This window comes from Oncorhynchus mykiss, chromosome 16 (assembly GCF_057628025.1).
Source record: "Oncorhynchus mykiss isolate SJ-2025 chromosome 16, ASM5762802v1, whole genome shotgun sequence".
NCBI lineage: Eukaryota > Metazoa > Chordata > Actinopteri > Salmoniformes > Salmonidae > Oncorhynchus > Oncorhynchus mykiss.
The window spans coordinates 37658101-37664361 of NC_143037.1; positions in this window are offsets into that span (position 1 = coordinate 37658101).

The window sequence follows — 6261 nt, forward strand, 5'->3', positions numbered from 1 at the left end:
AAACAGTTTGTAGCCCTTCCCCAGCAGTTGAAAATCCAATACCTCCATAACGGAATCATAACTCAGTCCATTACCAGTAGCAAAACAGTTTTTCCCCTCATAAACAAAAAAATTGCAAGTGTACACACAGAATCAGCCAAAACAAAAAGATTGTAACCCCATTTGGTTGGTTTGTTACGCATGTATTGTTTGAGGCTGATTCTGGCATTTGAGGCTACCATTGATGGACAGGTTCTGGGCGGGCTGAAAATAAGTCTTGCAGGCATCAACGATGCTGGGGTAGAGAGGTTTTATTTTACAGAGCCTATCAAACCTTGGTGTGCCTCTCTTCTTGTCATTCTCCCCATCAACTTCTGGGTCACTGATGTGAAGCGCACGTGAGATAGTCAGAAACCTTTTACAAGACATGACAGTCATGGAGAAAGGCAGTTGATAGAGAGCTGATGTTTTCCAGTAGTCCCTTAGAGTTTTCAACTTCAACAGCCCCATGTAAATGACCATTGAAAAGTAGCAGAAAAGGTCTGACATGGAAATGGTCTTCCATGCCTCTTTCTTTCCTGCCTGCTTCTTAGCCCTGTACTCATTGGTGTTCGACACCAGGGAATCAACAACTGACGAGGTGAAAAACAGTTGAAAACGTTGAAGGGGGCTGTACTTTGCAGTCATGTCTAGTTGAGGTCCTAGCTGCCTTTTGGGTCTAAAAACTGGTGGATTTGGTTCCACATCATCTTCTAACACAGAGTGCCAACGACCCTCTGGCCTTCTGTCTGCAGGTTTCTCTCTTCCCCACCTCTCTCTTCCCCACCTTACTTTCAGTGCAGCAAACTCTCTCCAGAAGTTCAGTGAGGATCTCTGAATGATCCAATGTTGACCTAAATGACTAATGATGATAAATACAATCCACCTGTGTGTAATCAAGTCTCCGTATAAATGCACCTGCACTGTGATAGTCTCAGAGGTCCGTTAAAAGCGCAGAGAGCATCATGAAGAACAAGGAACAAACCAGGCAGGTCCTAGATACTGTTGTGAAGAAGTTTAAAGCCGGATTTGGATACAAAAAGATTTCCCAAGCTTTAAACATCCCAAGGGGCACTGTGCAAGCGATAATATTGAAATGGAAGGAGTATCAGACCACTGCAAATCTACCAAGACCTGGCCGTCCCTCTAAACTTTCAGCTCATACAAGGAGAAGACTGATCAGAGATGCAGCCAAGAGGCTCATGATCACTCTGGATGAACTGCAGAGATCTACAGCTGAGGTGGGAGACTCTGTCCATAGGACAACAATATGTCGGATATTGCACAAATCTGGCCTTTATGGAAGAGTGGCAAGAAGAAAGCCATTTCTTAAAGATATCCATAAAAAGTGTTGTTTAAAGTTTGCCACAAGCCACCTGGGAGACACACCAAACATGTGGAAGAAGGTGCTCTGGTCAGATGAAACCAAAATTGAACTTTTTGGCAACAATGCAAAACGTTATGTTTGGCGTAAAAGCAACACAGCTCATCACAATGAACACACCATCCCCACTGTCAAACATGGTGGTGGCAGCATCATGGTTTGGGCCTGCTTTTCTTCAGCAGGGACAGGGAAGATGGTTAAAATTGATGGGAAGATGGATGGAGCCAAATACAGGACCATTCTGGAAGAAAACCTGATGGAGTCTGCAAAAGACCTGAGACTGGGACGGAGATTTGTCTTCCAACAAGACAATGATCCAAAACATTAAGCAAAATCTACAATGGAATAGTTCAAAAATAAACATATCCAGGTGTTAGAATGGCCAAGTCAAAGTCCAGACCTGAATCCAATCAAGAATCTGTGGAAAGAACTGAAAACTGCTGTTCACAAATGCTCTCCATCCAACCTCACTGAGCTCGAGCTGTTTTGCAAGGAGGAATGGGAAAACATTTCAGTCTCTCGACTCAAAACTGATAGAGACTTACCCCAAGCGACTTACAGCTGTAATCGCAGCAAAAGGTGGCGCTACAAAGTATTAACTTAAGGGGGCTGAATAATTTTGCACGCTCAATTTTTCAGTTTTTGATTTGTTAAAAAAGTTTGAAATATCCAATAAATGTCGTTCCACTTCATGATTGTGTCCCACTTGTTGTTGATTCTTCACAAAAAAAGACAGTTTTATATCTTTATGTTTGAAGCCTGAAATGTGGCAAAAGGTCGCAAAGTTCAAGGGGGCCGAATTCTTTCGCAAGGCACTGTATATACTGGTCCTATAAGAGCTCTTTGTCACTTCCCACGAGCCGGACTGTGACAAACACTTGATCTTACGTTTAATAAATGTATCGTATAGTGTGTGTGTGGCAGGCTTACAATGATGGCAAAAAAAAAACATTTGAGAGTGCGCTGACCCTGGTGCTAGAGGTGGTATGCAACTGGAGGTTGAATGTTTGAAGGGGTATAAAAAGTTTGGTAACCAATCTACTAGAAAATCCTTTAAATTCTTGTCATATGAAGAGAAATTACAGATAAAACGTACCGATGCTCATTGGCCGTTGGACATAAACATTGAACAACAAGCTGGAAATGTCAAATTCAACAATGAGTGGTTTGGAAGGAATCAGTGGCTAACTGCAAGCATTGCAAAGCAATCACTACCCTGCTATTCAGTGGTCGGTGTGTGGTCTGGGTTTAAGGGTGTCTTTTCCAAGCTTAAAAGGATAAACATTGACATGCCATGGGCCAGAAAAGGATCAATACATTGGCCATGCTATCAATCCAGCATGACTTCGTTCCATGTTCAAAACAACTGGAAACTCGGAACTGGTCAATTTCAGACTTTGGTAAGGCCAAGACAACTGGGAACTCGGAACTGGTCAATTTCAGACTTTGGTAAGGTCAAGACAACTGGGAACTCTGGAATAAAAAGAGCTCTGACTGGGGAAAATACGTTTTGAACGGTCTTCCAACTCCGAATTCCAAGTCGGGAACTCCGGCTTCTTTCTAGAGCTCTGGCCTGAAGCTCACTGATGTCATGATTTGACTTTTTCCGAGTTCCCAGTTGTCCTGAATGAACCATAAATCCAGAGAATGGCAGAATTTGATGACAACATTTTCCCACAAAAAGGATAGCTGCGCCACCTTCCTGTTGTGAGCACAGCACAACAAGGTGACTCCAAAAATGTCTTGTATGCTGCTGCATAAATGATGTAATATGCCAGGGAGATACAGTTGAAGTCGGAAGTTTACATACACCTTAGCCAAATACATTTAAACTCAGTTTTCACAATTCCTGACATTTAATGCTAGTAGAAATTTCCTGTCTTAGGTCAGTTAGGATCACCACTTTATTTTAAGAATGTGAAATGTCAGAATAATAGTAGAGAGAATGATTTATTTCAGGTTTTATTTCTTTCATCACATTCCCAGTGGGTCAGAAGTTTACATACACTCAATTAGTTTTTGGCAGCATTGCCTTTAAATTGTTTAACTTGGGTCAAACGTTTCAGGTAGCCTTCCACAAGCTTCCCACTGTAACGTGGGTGAATTTTGGCCCATTCCTCCTGACAAAGCTGGTGTAACTGAGTCAGATTTGTTTGCCTCCTTGCTCACACACGCTTTTTAAGTTCTGCCAACAAATGTTTTATGGGATTGAGGTCAGGGCCACTCCAATACCTTGACTTTGGTGTCCTTAAGCCATTTTGCCACAACTTTGGAAGTATGCTTGGGGTCATTGTCCATTTGGAAGACCCATTTACGACTAAGCTTAAACTTCCTGACTGATGTCTTGAGATGTTGCTTCAATATATCCACATAATTGTCCATAGATGATGCCATCTATTTTGTGAAGTGCACCAGTCCCTCATGCAGCAAAGCACCCACACAACATGATGCTGCCACCCCCATGCCTCACGTTTGGGATGGTGTTCTTCGGCTTGCAAGCCTCCCCCTTTTCTTCCAAACATAACAATGGGCATTATGGCCAATCAGTACCTTCAGGTGTTTGGAAATTGTTCCCAAGGATGAACCAGACTTGTGGAGGTCTACAATGTTTTTTCTGATGTCTTGATTTCTTTTGATTTTCCCATGATGTCAAGCAAAGAGGCACTGAGTTTGAAGGTAGGCCTTGAAATACATCCACAGGTACACCTGCAATTGACTCAAATGATGCCAATTAGCCTCTCAGAGCTTCTAAAGTCATGACATAATTTTCTAGAATTTTCCAAGCTGTTTAAAGGCACAGTCAACTTATTGTATATAAACTTCTGACCCACTGGATTTGTGATAGAGTGAATTATAAGGGAAATCTGTCTGTAAACAATTGTTGGAAAAATTACTTATGTCATGCACAAAGTAGATGTCCTAACTGACTTGCCAAAACTATAGTTTAACAAGAAGTGTGTGAGTGGTTGAAAAGCGAGTTTTAATGACTCCAACCTAAGTGTATGTAAACCTCCCACTTCAACTGTATCTACACAACCTACTCCAAAGATTCAAAGTGCAATAAATAAAACATTTAAAAATCCATTTAAAAAAAGGAAGATGTCTTGATTGCATGTCTTCACACCCCAGAGGTTATTATTGGTGGAAACTATTACATCTGTGAATCATGAATAATATTCTGCCAACTTTGCACAACTCTTCGGGCAACATGTGGCCATTGTTTTTGCCAGAATTGCTCAAGCTCAGTAATTTTGGTCGGGAATCATTGATGTACAGTAACATTCTAATTGAAAGCTGAAATAAATAATTCTCTCTATTATTCTGACATTTCACATTCTTAAAATAAAGTGGTGATCCTAACTGACCTAAGACAGGGAATTTTTACTAGAATTAAATGTCAGGAATTGTGAAAAACTGAGTTTAAATGTATTTGGCTAAAGTGTATGTAAACCTCCGATTTCAAATGTATGTAAAATGAGATTACATGTTAAGGCATTGCACAGTCTTCACCTTTTAAGGGGCATGCAGTCTTTCACTAGCCACTCTACAAACACACCTCATAATTCTATTGAGGCAACAAGCGAACATGACACCAGGAAAGGAATGTTTCATACCTGCCATTGCACTTCCTGACAGGGATTCTCATTGTCTGTGGAATGTTGTTTCGGGAAAACACCTGTGTAACTTGGTTAGCACGATTTTCTTCCAGATGTGCTGACACACTTTCCCGAAAACAGGTTGGCACTGTGGAAAGGTGCACACCTGGTCCGTGCACACACACACTCCATCTCTCCAAAATAATTTGTTGTAATTTTAGAGCTATTTATTTGAAAACTGGACACGTTACAAGGCAATTACCATGATAAGACCTGCAACCTTGGAATCTTCTGAGTTCTCGTGGTAACACAGAAGCACTACTGGCACTAGTTTTTCTGTGTTTTTCTTAAGGAGAAGAGGTTTGTCAGAGACAAACTGAACCGGTAGTGTATTTTCACATGGAAAAGTACTCAGCAGGATTAGGTAATGCTGATGGATAATTTATTAGAAGTTCTCTCTGGAAATAGTGCTCCACACAGTTAGGAGCTGAGTGGTGGATCGCTGTGCAGCACTCGCCAGTTCCTGGTGAGAAGTGTTATAAACCAATCACACGCTTGGCAATGTTAAAAAGAGAAAGAAGATTGATGTCGCGCAAAGACATTTATCAAACTTAGGCATCATTACCAAAAGCAGCGGCACATTACTTTAGCTACAGAAAGGTCTTAGAATCACTTGTGATTTTTAATTACAACTCTTCCCGTCATTCTTCTTCATTGTAATTAATGGACTACACTTGTACTGTGATGGACATCCATTGCCAACTCCCCCAGACAACTTGTGGTGACAGTGAGCACAGTGTAGAAATGATAACTTTACCAACATATTTAAGAAGTTGTAACAACCAAACAGACTTTTCTCATAGTCAAGTAAAAAGCGGATTCAGTGAATTCAATTTTACTCCCGAGTTTACCGCAGATCTGGGCCTAAGGCCATGTCAGTGGACAAACAAGGCAATAAGGGGTAGAGAGTGGTGTGTGGACGTGCCTCCTCTGTGGCATCTTCTCTGTAGATTGGCTGCCAGGAAACACCACGTGGAAAGCATTCATCATGCTAGCAAACAAGTTTAGAAAAATAAAAATCCTGGAATAATTAGGTGTGTCCAAACTTTTGACTGATACTTGCTTATTTATTCTACTTGCTACTTGCTTAATTCATTTGATTAATATTATGGTGTTTCTATTCCATGAAAAATGAAAACCCCTCTGGGTAAATTCAGAAAGTTTCACTCTCAGAGCGCACACCGAACATAGGGTGGATTTGAG